Source organism: Schistocerca piceifrons, chromosome 6, assembly GCF_021461385.2.
Source record: "Schistocerca piceifrons isolate TAMUIC-IGC-003096 chromosome 6, iqSchPice1.1, whole genome shotgun sequence".
Classification (NCBI taxonomy): Eukaryota; Metazoa; Arthropoda; class Insecta; order Orthoptera; family Acrididae; genus Schistocerca; species Schistocerca piceifrons.
This window is the reverse complement of record NC_060143.1, coordinates 253,085,346-253,104,963: the sequence shown is the minus strand read 5'-3', so window position 1 is coordinate 253,104,963 and position 19,618 is coordinate 253,085,346. Positions and strand designations below refer to the sequence as shown.

Genomic DNA, 19,618 nt, shown 5'->3' with positions numbered 1-19,618 from the left:
AAGGAGACTCGTCCGACCAGGCAGCATGTTTCTGGTTTCCTGACATTTACTATATACTCTGAAATGGTAGTAAGGGAAAATCCTCATTTCATCGGTACCTCGGATATGCTGAGTCCCATCGCTCGTGCGCCGACTATAACATCACGTTCAAACTCATTTAAATCTTGATAACCTGCCATTGTAGCAGCAGTAACCGATCTATCAACTGCGCCAAACACTTGTTGGTTGCCGACCGCAGCGCCGTGCCGCTGGGGGTAGCCGTGCGGTCTCTGGTGCCTTGTCACGGTTCACGCGGCTCCTCCCCGACGGAGTTTCGACTCCTCCCTCAGGCATGGGTGTGTGTGTTGTCCTTAGTGTAAATTAGTTTAAGTTAGATTAATTTGTGTGTAAGCTTAGGGACCGATGACCCCAGCAGTTTGGTCCCATAAGATTTTACCACAAACTTCCAAATTTTTCCAGCGCCTTATTCTACCTGTTTACGTAACTCTGTATTTGAATACACATGCCTATAATAGATTCTTTGGCGCTTCAGTGTATAATGTTCGGTTGCTGATTGTAACACGTTGGAAAATCTTTTACAGTTCTAAACTTCTGAAATGGTACATTTTTAGACTGATGTGCTGTTGGAGTTGCAGTGTGATGACAGTTGTTAGGCAACAGGCTCTTACTTCTACAGAGTGGGGCAAATAATAGTGGACCGGCCGACTGCATACGATTGGACATGAATGTATCCATATAACCACATCCCGTGACTTCCAACAGGATGGAGCAACTGCCCGCAGATCCGCCCTAATCCTGGAGTACATTTACTCAGTCCTCATGCCTGACAGAGTTGTTAGCAGAGGTCAGTCTAGTCGCGACTGGTTACCTGATCTGTGAGTGTCCGATTACGTTGTGTGAGAAGCCCTCACATCTAAAGTCTACCGCAACAACTGTCATAGTCTTCAAGAAGTGCAGCAGAACATTTCGGATGAGATTGTAGCAATTCCAACAGTGAAGCTCCGATCTGCGACAGCAACTTGCTGACCAGGGCCCAAATGCGCAAAGAGATGAGTGATGGTCACTTTCAACATATGCTGTAGACAGGTTAGTTTTGTATTTCCTTTCCTGTACTGTGTTTCTTTGTACTCTGGAACTCTGTTCTCTCGGCCGCTTTTATTTACCACATGCTGTATTTACGAGCAAAATAAAAATACTTCTGCCCACACAGTACACTTCTTCAATTAATATTCTTGAACTAGTCTCAGATAATTATTGTACTGTGACACATACTGTTGTTTGTTATCCTCACAATACCTCGGCCAACACTTTATCACAATGAAGTTCACACACTAACTTCAGCACACGTTTTCACCCCTACCCACATTCGGGATTTCTCATTGTCAAACTGCAACTCCTTGTGTGTGCATTGTCACACACCAACGATATTAGTGTCACGGCGAAATTACGTTTGGTTAGAGATTGTTGAAGCGGTAGGGAGCTGATTGGAGAGTGAAAACGTACTTGGAATACAAAATACAGTATCTTTAAACAACAGTTCATTGAAAACAATTAAAAATCGTTCAATACGATATACACCAATAAGGGGATCAGAATCACAAGTAGTTAACAAGGAATTAAACCTAGAACAAGTAGTGATAAATAACAAGTGCCTCGCACAGAAAACCTAAGACTTTGAATTGTTGATACGTTGCCTTGGCCTGCTCGATGACCAGATCTGTCTCCAATCGAGTTCATATGGGACATCATCGGACAACAACTCCAGCGTCATCCACAAACGGCATTAACCGTCCCTGTACTGACGTATCAAGCTCAACAGGCATGGAACTCCATCCCATAAACCGACATCTGGCTCCTATACAACACAATGCATGCACGTTTGCATGCTTGCATTCAACATTCTGGCGGTTACACCGGTTATAGTGTACTAGAATTTCACGACTGCAATGGCTTACCTCGGGCTTACATTAACCGGTGATCTTGGAATATTAATCGCGTAAATATTACCTAGACAGAAATATTCCCAAAGTTTCATTACTTTACGTTAACTATTTGTTGGTGTTGAGATTTTTTCCGTCAGTGTAATTACAGAATTTCAAATAAAGCCGGCCGCTGTGGCCGAGCGCTTCTAGGCGCTTCAGTCCGGAACCACGTGGCTGCTACGGTCACAGGATCGAATCCTGCCTCGGGCATGTTTGTGATGTCCTTAGGTTATTTAGGTTTAAGTACTTCTAAGTGTAGGGGATTGATGACCTCATATGTTAAGTCCCATGGTGCTTAGAGCCATTTTCAAATAAAATTACGTCTTCGAGTGGCAGTCGTAAGGTTTTAATTATTTTCTCGGAAAAGCTTCGCTCGTTTGCGGGTGTATGTCATCAGTCTCCATGCATACTGAAACCATCACCACAGTTAAAATTAAAATTTAATACAGTCTTGATCGCAATTTTTTTTGTTGGAGTGAGTGACCGGTTTCGACTCTTTCATAGAGTCATCTTCAGACTCCAGAGCGGTGGATGGACACTGCAAGACGAGTTCCGTCGACCCTCGACGCTCGTGTAACTGCTCTGGAGTCTGAAGATGACTCTAGAAAGAGTCAAAACCGGTCACTCACTCCAATAAAAAAAATGCGATCAAGACTGTTTTAACTTTTAATTTTAACAAATTTTAAAATCGCTCACTTTGTTTTCAAAAATTTCAAAATTTTATCCGCACCACAGTGCCACAGCACGCTATTAGATAACCAAACCAAAATGGATAGACCATTGATTAGGTGCAGTATCGTGTGGTAAAGCGGTTGAAGCATTGGATGGTGATCAAGGCTGCAACAATCGACTTTCTGTCGTTGAACTGTGTAACAACATTGCGCTGTCATATGACACAGTGGGTGAACGTTGTAGACGCTTCCAGTGTGATAAAACGAGTCCGGATGACGAAGAATAAAGTGGCAGACCATCTCGTCCCCCAGACCATCAGTCCTGAATAACGTGCCGTATGGCGGACGACGGATAGGTCGGTATCCTCCGGGCATCTCCAGATGCATCTCCGCTGGGCATTGAGGCTCAGTTAGAAACAGGATTCATCACTAAAGACAGTTCTATTTAAGTCAATGACATTGCTGGCCGAAGATGTGTCTGGAGACGCCGAGGGCAGTGGTGAGATACCAATATCCCTGCCGCCTGCCACACGGCCCGACAACCAGGAGTGGTGGCCCTGGATGCCATTTAAATAAACAGCGGGACCTATCCAGTTGTCATCCGCGACATACTTACATCACGGTGACAGGTTGACGATGTTCTCCTTCTGTTTTGTTGCCCTTCATGGCAAGCCATCCTGAGCTTAAATTTCACCAGTATGCCCTCCGCACACGGCAGGACTTTTTACTGCTTGCCAAACCCTACCTTGGCAAGCAAGGTCGCCGGATCTCTCCCCAGCTGAAAACTTATGGAGGATTATAGTAAGGGCCTCCAATACAGCACGGGATTCTGGCGATCTAACACGCCAATAAGACATAATTTGGCAAAATAAGCCTCAAAAGACATCCAACAACTCCAACACTGTGTGCCAAGTTGCATAAAGCTTGTGTAAAGGCCAGAGGTGTACCAACGCCTTATTGGCTTGCTCAGTTTGTGAAACTCTTTCTCTCGAATAAATCATTAACTTTTTTGAAATTATAATCATTTATTTGTCAGTACATGTACATCACATATACCGATTTCCGTACCTATTGTTTAATTCCTTCGCAGTGTGGCTTGTTGTTTTTTGTCTTAAGGGTTTTATTGACGAGATTACAGCAACCTGTCAACTCGAAGCGTCAAAAGAAGCTGTTGAAGAAGTTGCTTTAATTCCACGACCATGCCCTACCTCATTCTGTACAGAACAGTCACGTAGGCTTTGGCTGGTCGGTCACACCCCTCTCTATTTTCCTGACATGTCACCCTGTGACTTTTTGATCTATCCTAGCATAAACACACCATGACTACAAGGTATTTCCAGAATGGCGGCGAAGTGATTTTCGAGGTGTAACATTTCCTGAACAGGGAAAATGTAGAAAGCTGCAACCATTGTCTCCGCCAGGGTTATCCATCAGCAAGTTCTATGGTCGCAGCTTGATTTTTCTTTCTTTCTGCCCTCGAACTGCGTTCTAATAAATTCAAGTATATTTACATTAAATGTGGAAGCTTTTTATCTCTCGGACATGGGTGTGTGTCTTGGTCCTTAGGATAATTTAGATTAAGTCGTGCGTAAGCTTAGGGACTGATGACCTTAGCAGTTCAGTCCCATAAGATTTCACACACATTTTTTGTAAGCTTTTTATGACTCGCGATGCAGAAGCTCATTTGAGTTACTCTGATAATAAAGCTGATATTACTCCGCGGCAAAGATTGTCGACACGCGTATACAGACGACGATTCCTCTCGCCGGCCGTCTGTTCACGATTTCCATAAAAACACTTAATACCATGTTGGTCCATCTTCGCAACACAGCGTTTCTGCGTGATGTGGATTCGATAAGTCCTTGGTAGGTTTCCGGAGGTGTGTAAAACCAAGTCACGCAATTCAGGTAAATTACGGACAGGTGGTTTGTGAGCGCTGAGCTGGCGTCCCCTAGCGCCCCAGATGTGTTCTATCAAGTTCAGATTATACAAATTTGGTGGGCCAGACAACAACGGGAGTTCACTAGCACACTCCTGGAACCACTGTAGAACGATTCTGGCGTTGTGACATGGACGATTAACTTGCTGGAACATGCCATAGCTATCCGGGATGACATTAAGCATAAAGGGATGCAGGTAGCCGTAAAAATGTTCACATAGTCCACAGCTGTCGTGATGCCTCGATTACTACCACACGTCCTACGGAAGCCCAGGTTAATGTCCCCATAGTGACACCCCCCTCCCCATGGCCTGCTACAGTGGCGCGGTTCATGTTTCGAGCAGCTACATGCCTGTCGGTCACCACCATCGACCTCTCGTAATAAGAAACGTCATTTGTCAGACCAGGAGACGCATTTTCACTAATCCATAGTCCAGCCTAGATGGTCCCATTCCTACTGTAATCTTAATTTCATGTCTTTCGTTCAACGTAGGAATATGTACGGATTTTCTGCTGTGGAGCTCATGTTCAAAAATATGCGCATAACGCTTTCCTCCAAATCACTTCTGCCTACACCAGCATTTTATTCTGTCGTCAAATCTGCCTCAAATCGACACCTATTCTTCTTTACAGAGCGGACAAGCCTGCGACCTCTACATTCGGTGGCGACTCGTTGACATTTAACATCTTGTTGCCTACTCGTGGTTTCACAGACCTTAAACCACGTGTTCTTACAACAGTATCAGCAAAGATAAAGTTTTTATTTGCTCTTTGACTAAGCAGATGGGGAAGGCAGTGTAATGGCAACGTCACAGCCAGAATGCAGTGCTGAATCTATAACACCAGAAGCAGGAGTCAATGTCCTGCTGATCAGCTTCACTGTTTCTGAAATGCTCAGTCACAGTCATAGGTCCATAACAATCTACCCTTTATCAAAGTCGTTTATGTCTGCAGTTTTCCCCAGTTTTTAGCCAGTGTAGTCACTATATTGATTTACCGCTCACCTTTGCTCCACTTATACACATCCCTTAACATGTCACATGCCCACAACGTCATTAGATTACATTCAGTCTCGTGGTGGACAATGGTAAAAATGTTTCGGCTTGGCAGCGTAAACTCCACGAGCAAACTGCTGAAACAACACTGCTATAATGAGGTTTCTAGAGTGACCTGGTGTGTGTGGTGATTCTACACCAGGGATGGATGTAGGTGTGGTGGAAAAAGGTAGCCCATTGCTACAAGAAACCATTTATTGTTGAATATTTATGTTAATTCACACTTCGGTCTTGCTAGTGTTGCAGTGTATATACTGACAAGGCGTCTCCTGATGTGTCAATTTCCCAGCCTAGCTCTGTCAGTCGTAGCACAGACAGGATCTTTGGTTTAAACATATACCGATCCTGAGAGGACTGGATCCCAGTGTCGTAGATTCATGCAGGCAGCAGAGTGCAGAGCTATCCAAGCACCTGGATGGTCAAGCAGTGGTCGAAGGTTCGAGGTCTGGGACAGTGGATGTTGTGTACTGTTTCGTACAAAATGGTAAGAAGAGTAGTGCAGCAGCTGTTACCATAGGAAAGTAAAACAGGAGCTGGAATGATTAGCAAATAAGTAAATACAGTAAACAGAAGCTTTACTTAACTGGTAGCTTTCTCCAAGTGTACAAGGACTTTTTACAGATGAATAGCAGAAGCAATCTCTAGTTAATACTACACCAACAAGAGCACCATGGGGAGAGACTCTCTTAACTAACACACAAGCAATAGTAAGGGTTGTGACTAGGTTGTATCTCGGCGGCGAATCCTTTGCGACTGGTGCACGCATTGTTGCGAATGGGCTGTGTGGCTGCTACCAACAATCCTATATTGCAGCAGTAGAGGGCGCTCGTGGTATGGAACAGCTGGAAGTGTGGCTCGGTGAGCGCGCTCCATTGGGTCCCCCGGATCCCCCATGACGGTTATCGCCGTCTGACGGAAACGTGCGTAGCCATTACCAACTGTGGGATGCCAGTGTGGTGGTATATATCTATCTACATCTACATTTATACTCCGCAAGCCGCCCAACGGTGTGTGGCGGAGGGCACTTTACGTGCCACTGTCATTACCTCCCTTTCCTGTTCCAATCGCGTATGGTTTGCGGGAAGAACGACTGCCGGAAAGCCTCCGTGCGCTCTCGAATCTCTCTAATTTTAGATTCATGATCTCCTCGGGAGGTATAAGTAGGGGGAAGCAATATATTCGATACCTCATCCTGAAACGCACCCTCTCGAAACCTGGACAGCAAGCTACACCACGATGCAGAGCGCCTTTCTTGTAGAGTCTGCCACTTCAGTTTGCTAAACATCTCTGTAACGCTATCACGCTTACAAAATAACCCTGTGACGAAACGCGCCGCTCTTCTTTGGATCTTCTTTATCTCCTCCGTCAACCCGACCTGGTAGGGATCCCACGCTGATGAACAATACTCAAGTATAGGTCGAACAAGTGTTTTGTAAGCCACCTCCTTTGTTGATGGACTACATTTTCTAAGGACTCTCCCAATGAATCTCAACCTGGTACCCGCCTTACCAACAATTAATTTTATAAGATCATTCCACTTCAAATCGTTCCGCATGCATACTCCCAGATATTTTACAGAAGTAACTGCTACCAGTGTTTGTTCTGCTATCATATAATCATACAATAAAGGATCCTTCTTTCTATTAATTCGCAATACATTACATTTGTCCATGTTACGGGTCAGTTGTCACTCCCTGCACCAAGTGCCTATCCGCTGCAGATCTTCCTGCATTTCGCTGCAATTTTCTAATGCTGCAACTTCTCTGTATACTACAGCATCATCCGCGAAAAGCCGCATGGAACTTCCGACACTATCTACTAGGTCCCATAACACTCCTCTGTGGCACGGCAGAGGTTACCTTAACGTCTGTAGACTTCTCTCCATTGAGAACAACATGCTGTGTTCTGTTTGCTAAAAACTCTTCAATCCAGCCACACAGCTGGTCTGATATTCCGTAGGCTCTTACTTTGTTTATCAGGCGACAGTGCGGAATTGTATCTAACGCCTTCCGGAAGTCAAGGAAAATAGCATCTACCTGGGAGCCTGTATCTAATATTTTCTGGGTCTCATGAACTAATAAGGCGAGTGGGGTCTCACACGATCGCTGTTTCCGGAATTCATGTTGATTCCTACAGAGTAGATTCTGGGTTTCCAGAAACGACATGATACGCGAGCAAAAAACATGTTCTAAAATTCTACAACAGATCGACGTAAGAGATATAGGTATATAGTTTTGCGCTTCTGCTCAACGACCCTTCTTGAAGACTGGGACTACCTGTGCCTTTTCCAATCATCTGGAACCATCCATTCCTCTAGAGACTTGCGGTACACGGCTGTTAGAAGGGGGGCAAGCTCTTTCGCGTACTCTGTGTAGAATCGAATGGGTAGCCCGTCAGGTCCAGTGGACTTTCTTCTGTTGAGTGATTCCAGTTGTTTTTCTATTCCTTGGACACTTAATTCGATGTCAGCCATTTTTTCGTTTGTGCGAGGATTTAGAGAAGGAACTGCAGTGCGGTCTTCCCCTGTGAAACAGCTTTGGAAAAAGGTGTTTAGTATTTCAGCTTTACGCCTGTCATCCTCTGTTTCAATGCCATCATCATCCCTGAGTGTCTGGATATGCTGTTTCGAGCCACTTACTGATTTAACGTAAGACCAGAACTTCCTAGGATTTTCTGTCAAGTCGGTACATAGAATTTTACTTTCGAATTCACTGAACGCTTCACGCATAGCCCTCCTTACGCTAACTTTGACATCGTTTAGCTTCTATTTGTCTGAGAGGTTTCGGCTGCGTTTAAACTTGCAGTGAAGCTCTCTTTGCTTTCGCAGTAGTTTCCTAACTTTGTTGTTGAACCACGTTGGGTTTTTCCCGTCCCTCACAGTTTTACTCGGCACGCATCTGTCTAAAACGCATTTTACGATTGCCTTGGACTATTTCCATAAACACTCAACATTGTCAGTGTCGGAACAGAAATTTTCGTTTTGATCTGTTAGGTAGTCTGAAATCTGCCTCCTATTACTCTTGCTAAACAGATAAACCTTCCTCCCTTTTTTTATATACCTATTTACTGCCATATTCAGGGATGCTGCAACGGTCTTATGATCACTGATTCCCTGTTCTGCGCTTACAGAGTCGAAAATTTCGGATCTGTTATCAGTAGGTCCAAGACGTTATCTCCGCGAGTCGGTTCTCTGTTTAATTGCTCGAGGTAATTTTCGGATAGTGCACTCAGTATAATGTCACTCGCTGCTCAGTCCCTACTACCCGTCCTAAACATCTGAGTGTCCCAGTCTATATCTGGTAAATTGAAATCTCCACCTAAGACTATAACGTGCTGAGAAAATTTATGTGAAGTGTATTCCAGATTTTCTCTTAGTTGTTCTGCCACTAATGCTGCCGGGTCGGTAGGTCGGTAAAAAGAGCCAATTATTAACCTAGATCGGTTGTTGAGTGTAACCTCCACCCATAATAACTCACAGGAACTATCCACTTCTATTTCACTACAGGATAAACTACTACTAACAGCGACAAACATGCCACCACCGGTTGCATGCAATCTATCTTTTCTAAACACCGTCTGTGCCTTTGTAAAAATTTCGGCAGAATTTATCTCTGGCTTTAGCCAGCTTTCCGTACCTATAACGATTTTAGCATCGGGGCTTTCTATCAGCGCTTGAAGTTCCGGTACTTTACCGATGCAGCTTCGACAGTTTACAATTACAATACCGCTTGCTGCTTGGTCCCCGCATGTTCTGACTTTGCACAGCACCCTTTGAGGCTGTTGCCCTTTCTGTACTTTCCCGAGGCCATCTAACCTAAAAAACCGCCCAGTCCACGCCGCACAACCCCTGCTGCCCGTGTAGCCGCCTGCTGTGTGTAGTGGACTCCTAACCTATCCAGCGGAACCCGAAACCCCACCACCCTATGGCGCAAGTCGAGGCATCTGCAGCCCACATGGTCGCAGAACTGTCTCAGCCTCTGATTCAGACCCTCCACTGTCTGCAGTCAGTCCTGTCGACGATGCTGCAGATGGTGAGCTCTGCTTTCATCCCGCTAGCGAGACTGGCAGTCTTCACCAAATCAGACAGCCGCCGGAAGCCAGAGAGGATTTCCTCCGATCCATAGCGACACAAATCATTGGTTCCGACATGAGCGACCACCTGCAGATGGGTGCACCCTGTACCCTTCATTGCATCCGGAAGGACCCTTTCCACATCAGGAATGACTCCCCCCGGTATGCACACGGAGTGCACTTTGGTTTTCTTCCCCTCTCTTGCTGCCATATCCCTAAGGGGTCCCATCATGCGTCTGACGTTGGAGCTCCCAACTACCAGCAAGCCCACCCTCTGCGACCGCCCGGATCTTGCAGACTGAGGAGCAACCTCTGCAACAGGACAAGCAGCAATGTCCAGCCGAAGATCAGTATCAGCCGGAGACAGAGCCTGAAACTGCTTCGTCAGACAAACTGGAGATGCCTTCCGTTCAGCCCTCCGTAATGTCTTGCGCCCCCTGCCACACCTCGAGACGATCTCCTACTCTACCGTGGGTGAGGGGTGTGCCTCAATGTGAGCAGTATCCCGGGCAGCCACAGCCGTAGTCCGATCGGGGGATGCGTAGGACGAGCTGGCCATCCCCGACAAACCCCCGTCCAGCCCCCTACAGTGATGCCCATTGGCAACAGCTTCAAGTTGCGTGACCGAAGCCAACACTTCCTGAAGCTGGGAGCGAAGGGATGCCCGCATCCGAACACAGCAGCCACAATCCCTATCCATGCTAAAAACTGTTGTGCAAAGAACGTCTGAACTAATCTACAGAGCAGAAACAATTCGACACAAAATTTAAACGGTTATTAAAACACAAGGTTGCCTAGCAAATGCAGTAATGCTGCTACTTGCGCACTGCTGACACACTGCTCGGCAGCAGAAGGAGACTACGCGATTTTACACTATTCAGGTACTAAAGCACGATGCTACAACTCTCAAATACTACAATACGCCCGAAATTTATGAATTAAACAATGCAAGTACCCAAAAACACGCAAAGAAATTAAGAATTAAACTATGTAACAAATAAGTGAGCTAAGAGTATACGACTTGCTGCTGGCAGCTGCTTATCCTACGGCGGCAGGGAGCACACTCCACTACTGTGGTATCGTAGATAAATATCGTTCCACTGGCATCCCACAGTTGTCAATGGTACAGTATTGCTTGGCACAGACTGGATATCATAATGTAGCCCAGCTGTTTGATATTGACAGGCTGGAACTGAGAGTTTTAGTGTGGAGTTCAGTGTCTACACCATGAGTGTCATCGTGTGGAAGGAGGACAGAGTGGAAACAGGCGCACACTGCGGCTTCTAGTGTTAGCAGGACATCGACTGCTGCTTCTGGTGCTCTAAATTCAGCAATACATTCTGGCTTTGACCTTTGCCATTTCATTGCCTTTCCGCACTCATTTGTCAACGAGCAAAGGAAAATTTTATTCTTTTTTCCATCAGCTACATAATGCTTCGTAGGCTATCGTGTGGTCCCCACCTACATCGCATTAACTAGCTAGACAATTGGATGAAAGGATATGGGTACCTGTTGTTATAAAATAAATACAACATGTACACAAACCGCCCATACTGCTGGTACTCCATCCAGAACACAACCAAGGTGTTTGAGCAAAGTCTCACATGCCAAAAACAAAGTTTCTTCAGACACCTACATCCAGTATAACGCAAACTTGTAGACAGGAATCAAACAGCGAAAAAGGGAACATAAAAGTTTTACAAGTAAAATGAAGTACATATCATACAGCACAAGAACTCTATCAAATTACTGACAAAAAGAAATATTGCACGAAACACATAACGAAAATATCTTTGTGAGTAAACTGAAAGTCTCTGGGCATTGGAAATACTAATTTTAAGTAGGGTAACTTACGTCACCGATAAAAGAGAACGAAATAATTATCCACAAAGGTCTTGCACTTTTGTTTATAGGTAAGAAAAAATTAAGAGACGAATTGGTGAAGTGACAGCTAACAGAATAGATAAAATTTTGCGTTTATATTAGCAGTATTGAATCACATTGAATTTTACGAAAATAGGAGTAAGACCAAAACATTGAACACGACGCAAAATGGTCTCAGATTCATCTACATCTACACTTTGCAAACCACTATGAAGGGTTTGAAAGAGAGTACTTCCCATTGTACAACGTATTAAGGTTTCTTCCCGTTTCAGTACCGTATGGAACGCGGGAAAAAATGTTCGCTGAAACGCCTCTGAGCGCTCATAATTAGTCTAACTTCTCCATCGTGGGAGCAATAGCTAGGGGGCTACAGTATTATCACAGTTTCCTCATTTAATACTGTTTCTTGAAACTTAGTAAATAGGTTATTACGGTATAGTTCGAGAACCTCCCGATTAAGGTTTTTCAGTGTCTAAGTGAAGCTGTAGTGTGGGTCAAAAGTATTTGCACCTGCGAATACATTTCATGTATCCCCTGTTAGTCCTGTATGGTAGTGTGCCACATACTTGATTGGCTGGGATCCTACAAAAGAACACAGAATTCTTTCCAATAATTGTAAAACCCAGAATGCTATTCCACCGTATCCGTGTTGCTGTTATGTGTTCGGCGACTTGCTTTTGACCTTGTCTGTGTTCAGACAATGAGGGACCTCGTACCAATATGAGTTTCTTCTCGTATGTTTGTTTCTTTGCGTACAATATTTCTTCCATCTGTTCACCATATGGTTGGTACTTCCTCAGGTCTAATGACACCTGTTCTGTGTGCAGAGAAATAACAACGGGAGTCCCACAGTGTTCGATCAGTGGCCCACTTCTGTTCTCGTTTTATGTTAATGATCTACTATTTTATTCGAATCAGAATCCAGAATTAGCCCTGTATGCAGACTAGACAAGTTTTGTTGTGAAGCCGAGCATTAACAGAGGAAACAGTAAATAATGTGCTTGAAAATGTTACTTAATGATTTTGCACAACTGGGCTAGCATTAAACTTTGGCAAAAACACAGATTATCCAATGTTTTACTGTGAAAAATATCTGACCTCCTGTTAACCTAGTATACCATGGAAAAATAATAAACAGGCTAGATAGTTATTAGGCGTACATACCATGAAAACTAGAAAAACAGCTTAGTAAACCTGCAAAATGTTAGGTTTGGCTACTTTTGCAGCAAGAATATTTCCCAAATTTCCGGATATAGAAGTCGGCGAGGTAACACATTTTGCATATTTTCATCCAATAATCTCTTATGAGGTAAGTTTCTAGGGTATCTTCTCGGGCAAGAGGTATTCATTACACAAAACAATGTACCTGTAATTAATGTTACGTGTGGGGTTCACATATGCATATCGTCCAGGCATCTCTTTCAGTAGTTGGGAATGTTGTCTGTAGCTTCGCAGTATATTTCTATATTTATGAAGTATGTTATCAACAACCCAGTTGAGTTTGAGAGTAATACTCAAATTCTCAAGTAGAATACCAGAAGGAAAACTGATCTGCATTATCCTTTAAGAAATTTAACTTTGGCACAGAGATGTGTGAAACTCTTTGACAATCTGTCCGTGGAACTAAAACATTTGACAGCTAGGAGAAGTGTTATCAAATGTAGGTTAAAGACGTTTCTGCTCGATAATCCCTTCTATGCCAAAGAGGAATTTTTCGGTAGAAATAATTATTCATTTATACAGAAGAAATTTGTAAATGACCAGTAATCAAGCTATAAACATTTTTCATCTTTTTAGGGTTCTGTGCTTCATTCTGTGAAAACGGAACGCTCATAGAATCACTTTGTTGTCCATCTGTCTCTCTGTCTGATTGTCTCACTGTCTGTTTCTCACACAGTTAAGACCTGTTTGTCTCAGGAGCAGGTGGCGATACCACGTTGAAATTTATGTCACGCACTAAGGTCTATGGTCCGTTGTCAATGATAAAATTTAAACTCCTAAGGCAATGCAATAATAAATATGGCCATTTCTTGATGCTCACAAACTCACTCAACACCTATAGGTTACTTCCCATTGACCTAGAATTATGAAAGCAGCCTTGCCACCTAGCAGTGATTGGCGTTAAGGCCGCACAACTACTGTGCCAGGCCGGCGCTGGCACTGTAGGTATTTTACAAACACCTCATTCTACAAACAGACATTCCCTGACAACAAGGATGCCATGCATAGGAGCAATGGGGAACCCCCCCCCCTTCCCCCCCTCCCCCAGCCCCTTCCCTAGCCCCCAGGAAAACGAAGAAGATATAGTGTAGTCAGGTGTTTCTCTTTCAAGAAAAAGATTTAAAAGTTGGTTGACAGGGTCGGAAGAGGAACTTTTTTTATTTGTCTTCCAAAATATTAATGATACTTCCCACTCCCAGGTCAATCCCCCTGCCCCCCTTACAAACGATTGTATGGGTGCACTTGCCTGGCAGTTCACGTCTATGAGTCTATGACATGGCATCTGTAATGTTTCAAAGTAAAATTAAAACTGATAACAGATGCAGGATTGCAATTACATTATTTGGGATGAGGTTCCAGTGTCCCAAAAAATTTCCTTTAAAGCATTCCCTAGAACAATTCGACATTCGTGTAACAATAATAGCATGTGTCCGGTTGTAGAGTTTTTTCCTCTCTAAAGACTTTCGCCAGATCTTACCAGAAATCGCAACAGGGACGAGAGCAGAAGAAGTCAATGTATCTGCATTTGCCAATTAGCTTAGCTTTTGAATCTAACTCCTAAATCAACAAAATAAACGAAGAATTGCAGTAGCGAATGTAAAATCACACAAAACCTTTAAACATAAAACAAAAAATTAAAACATTTTTTAAAGTCTTGGAATTCTGAGAACCAAAGTCTTCCCAGTATCGATATCGATAAAAGGCACGAATCGACGAGATTCGCGACTTCTGCAATGTAAGAACTGTCTATATACATAATTGTATAAACGACTTATTGCAGCAAAATAGCCATTATAGTTATACATTAGATTACAATCATTTGAGAGTGAATTACAAGGATGTATTGAATGTGTGCATAATTCTTAGTAGATTACATTCAGTGCAGGTATTATAAAAGATTATCATTTGTACCATTTACTGCATAGTCTCTAATTGATCTGGTCCTCTTGTTGCATACTTGTATATGGTATATCTCACAAGACTGTCCACATAGTGTACACTTGCAAAGGTTTGACGGTTCGTGGTGTGTTGTATTTGCACAAATTTCATGGTGGAATCCGTGTACTGCGAGTCTTTTAAGTACGTGTCTCATCTCAAAATTTGCTGCTGTCCAAGTGCAGTCGATCATGGCCCCGGATCCATAGAATTCCGTTGGTATTTCCTCTCTTTTCTTGAGTAGTGATCTTAGTGGGTTCTCCGATGCAGATGTGTTGGGACGTAAGAACATTGTCCTTAGATCGTCGATGAGGAAAGATTCTCGGGCGAGAGGGTAGACTAATCTTAATCTTGTGGTTTTTGCTACCCCTAATGCTCTTTTGATATAGGTTGCTTTTACTCTTTCCGATGTTTCTAAGTTCTTTTCATTTAGGTGTGTCCATATGATTTCTATCCCATAAGCCAGTATCGGTATTATTTTTGATTTGAAGAGTGCCATAGCTGTGTCTAAATATAGTGTTCTGATGGAACTTATTTCGTTTATCGCTCTGATGGCCTGTGTCGCTTTCTCTGTTGTGTGTTTAATTAAAATTGTCTATAACCCTCAGACCAAGAGTCCTACTCGTCCTTGTTTAGGCTTTTTTTAGATATGTATTCTGTGTTCAGAAAACAGTTCACATTGTAATGTTTGCAGTGAATAGGACCTGTGAAAAAATAAGTAACAAACTAATTTTACTGCTTCTTTGCTATATCTACAGTTTGATCTCTGCCTCTAGGTAGAAATCCACACTGAGTGTCATGCAAGGCGTGTGCTGCAGAGATATTAGAACTGTATGCTAACTGACGGCTTCCACTGTGTTGCAGACACGCGGCCGGCACCATGGCGATGGGGTGCGGCGCCACCTGCGCCAAGATCTCCCTGGTCGCCTTCAACTTCGTTTTCTGGGTGAGTACCGCTGCTGTCCCGCTACTCGCCGGCTGACCGGCGTCCTCTGGCAAAGCGACAGAGCGCTCACGCAGTGCTGTGACGCACTGCTCTGCCACCAGAATGCAGCCCTTCTGAGCAGCCTGTGGTTGAGGATTGTGTCGAAACTTACATTTCCGCTTCACAGACTTGGACCGACCCTTAACAGTCATGTTTCCATTCTGAATCTCAAGTGAGCTCGCAAATTAACTATCAAAAGTGACAACGTGTACGGAAGGAAAAAAATGGTTCAAATGGCTCTGAGCACTATGGGACTTAACATCTATGATCATCAGTCCCCTAGAACTTAGAACTACTTAAACTTAACTAACCTAAGGACATCACACAGCACCCAGTCATCACGAGGCAGAGAAAATCTCTGACCCCGCCAGGACGTACGGAAGAAAGCGCTCGCTTTTGCTGCCTAGTAATACTGATGAGTTAGTGTGTGTGTGTGTGTGTGTGTGTGTGTGTGTGTGTGTGTGTGTGAGAGAGAGAGAGAGAGAGAGAGAGAGAGAGAGAGTCAGACAGACAGACAGAGAGAGGAACTTGCCCTTCTCTGCCTACCGTGCCTCAGGTATGCCACGCGCGCCTTCGTAGCAGATACAGAATTGCACCACTGCGTAAAACAGAAATTAAATGTTGTTAGAATTTTGTAATTTGTTCATAGAAAGGTTTAGAATGATGTACATGTAAGCAACACTACGATTGAGCGGAACCGAATAATTATACTAAGTACACAGAATGCTGAAAAGTAACGCCTCACATAGCCCGCCCAGCTAGCCGTGCGGTCTAACGTGCTGCTTCCCAAGCGGTGAAGCATGCCGGCCCCAGCACGAATCCGCCCTGCCGATTAGTGTCGAGGTCCGGTGTGCCGGCCAGCCTGTGGATGGTTTTTAAGGCGGTTTTCCATCTACCTCGGCGAATGCAGGCTGGTTCGTGTTATTCCGCCTCAGTTTCACTGTTTCGGCAATTGCTGCACAAACACCGTTTCCACATACGCATACACCATAATTATTCTACTACGCTAACATTTGGGGTTACACTCGTCTGGTATGAGACGCTCCCAGTGGGTCCACTGGGGGCCGAACCCCACAATAACCCTGGGTTCGGTGTGAGGCGGCGGTGAGGTGGGTGGACTGCTGTGGCCTGTTGTGCGGTTGTGAACCACTGAGGGCTATGGTGGGACGAAGCCACTCCAACGTTTCTAGGTCGCCAGTTTAACACAAATACAACGCATCAGATTTATTTATGCGAAAATTCTTTCAATTAAACAAACGTTATTGACATTTCTCATTTGTTCTTCATGCCTACAGACGACTATGTTAAAAAAATTCCGGAACTTTTTCCGCAAATTTTTTCAGCTTTTATCTTTTACTTATTGGGCAAGGTTTTTTTCGACATACTCTCCTCCACAATTGATACACCGCTCCAACGCCGTTTCCTCTTCGAGAAGCAGTCCTGGTACGTATCTTGCTGGATCTCGCGAAGCGCCGTCTGCGAATTTTGTTTATCTCGTCTATCGTTGCAAACCTCCGTCCTTTCGACGGAACTTTCAACTTTGGAAATAAAAAAGTCCATAGATGTCAGGTCTGGAGAATATGGAGAATGAGACAGCACAACGATTCCGGTTTCTGTGCCCTTCGCAGATTGCGAGGTGAAGATCTTTGTGTTCTTCAATCAGGAGCCGTAGGACGAACTTGGCCGCAACCCGATGTATTTCCAGATGCTGTTACAGGATTTCGTGCCATGATCTAACTGAAGTGTTACACTGTTGTGCAATCTCTCAGACAATCAGTCTTCCATTGGCAGGCACAATTTCGTTGACGTTCTTGACATGAGCGTCGTTGATAGATGTAGAAAGATGTAGTGAACGAGGACCATCTTTAACTTCCGTCAGGCTATTTTAAACCGTGTGAGCCAATCGTAACATCGAGTATGGCTTCCTGCATCATTTAGTGTGTCTCTGTAAAGGTTTTCTTAAGTTTTACGCAAAATGTAATGCAGACGCGTTGCTCCTCTAACTCTGCCATCTCGTAATTCGGGAACTGTGCGACAGAAAATTCTGCTCAATACAGCACTGAACAGTAACTACACTACTCGCCATTAAAATTGCTGCACCAAGAAGAATGTAGATGATAAACGAGTATTCATTCGACAAATATATTATACTAGAATTGACATGTGATTACATTTTCACGCAATTTGGGTGCATAGATCCTGAGAAATCAGTACGCAGAACAACCACCTCTGACCGTAATAACGGCCTTGATACGCCTGGGCATTGAGTCAAACAGAGCTTCGATGGCGTGTAGAGGTACAGCTGCCCATGCAGCTTCAACACGATACCACAGTCCATAAAGAGTAGTGACTGGCGTATTGTGACGAGCCAGATGCTCGGCCACCATTGACCAGACGTTTTCAATTGGTGAGAGATCTGGAGAATGTGCTGTCCAGGGCAGCAGTCGAACATTTTCTGTATCCAGTAAGGCCCGTACAGGACCTGGAACATGCGGTCGTGCATTATCCTGCTGAAATGTAGGATTTCGCAGGGATAGAATGAAGAGTAGAGCCACGGGTGGTAACACATCTGAAATGTAACGTCAACTATTCAAAATGCCGTCAATGCGAACAAGAAACTTCCTGGCAAATTAAAACTGTGTGCCCGACCGAGACTCGAACTCGGGACCTTTGCCTTTCGCGGGCAAGTGCTCTACCAACTGAGCTACGGAAGCACGACTCACGCCCGGTGACCGAGACGTGCAACCAATGGCACCCCATACCATCACACTGGGTGATACGCCAGTATGGCGATGACGAATACACGCTTCCAATGTGCGTTCACCGCGATGTCGCCAAACATGGATGCGACCATCATGATGCTGTAAACAGAACCTGGAGTCACTCGAAAAAGTGACGTTTTGCTATTCGTGCACCACGTTCGTCGTTGAGTACACCATCGCAGGCGCTCCTGTCTGTGATGCAGCGTCAAGGGTAACCGTAGCCATGGTCTCCGAGCTGATAATCCATGCTACTGCAAACGTCGTCGAAGTGTTCGTGCAGTTGGTTGTTGTCTTGCAAACGCCCCATCTGTTGACTCAGGGATCGAGACGTGGATGCACGATGCGTTACAGCCATGCGGTTAAGATACCTGTCATCTCGACTGCTAGTGATAACGAGGCCGTTGGGATCCAGCACGGCGTTCCGTATTACCCTCCTGAACCCACCGATTCCGTATTCTGCTAACAGTCATTGGATCTCGTCCAACACGAGCAGCAATGTCGCGATACGATAAACCGCAATCGCGATAGGCTACAATCCGACCTTAATCAAAGTCGGAAACGAGATGGTACGTATTTCTCCTCCTTATACGAAGAATCACAACGACGTTTCACCAGGCAACGCCGATCAACTGCTGTTTCTGTATGAGAAATCGGTTGGAAACTTTCCTCATGTCAGCACGTTGTAGGTGTCGGCACCGGTGCCAACCTTGTGTGAATGCTCTGAAAAGCTAATCATTTTCATATCACAGCATCTTCTTCCTGTCGGTTAAATTTCGCGTCTGTAGCACGTCATCGTCGTGGTGTAGCAATTTTAATGGCCAGTAGTGTAACAGACATACAACAATGAAGCTTCCAGCAGTTACACGTTAAAAAAGATATGTGCAGGGATACCAAACGCGTCTTGTTCCAACACAACATTGGTGCGAATTTATGAATGTTCCGGAATATTTTGAACAGATGTATTTCTAGCCGTCTGCCGCTGAGGGCTCCGAATTGTAGCGTGTAACATGGCGGTATGCATCGTAGGTATGTCGGTGAGTGAGAAACAGCGACTTTCGAATTCGAAGATTTCGTCCACACGTGGAGCAGTCTCCTACAGCATGAAAGAACAAC

The 19,618-nt window shown here is 44.5% G+C and overlaps 1 long non-coding RNA gene across 2 annotated transcripts in view; it reads left to right on the top strand.

The window, feature by feature from the left end:
• The window catches only part of LOC124803057, a 1,523,538-nt gene that overhangs the window by 1,389,675 nt on the left and 114,245 nt on the right, over positions 1 to 19,618 (top strand). For both annotated transcript variants that reach the window (XR_007017189.1, XR_007017190.1), the window contains exon 4: positions 15,623 to 15,704. This is a non-coding gene — a long non-coding RNA (uncharacterized LOC124803057). The remainder of the gene's footprint in view (positions 1 to 15,622; positions 15,705 to 19,618) is intronic.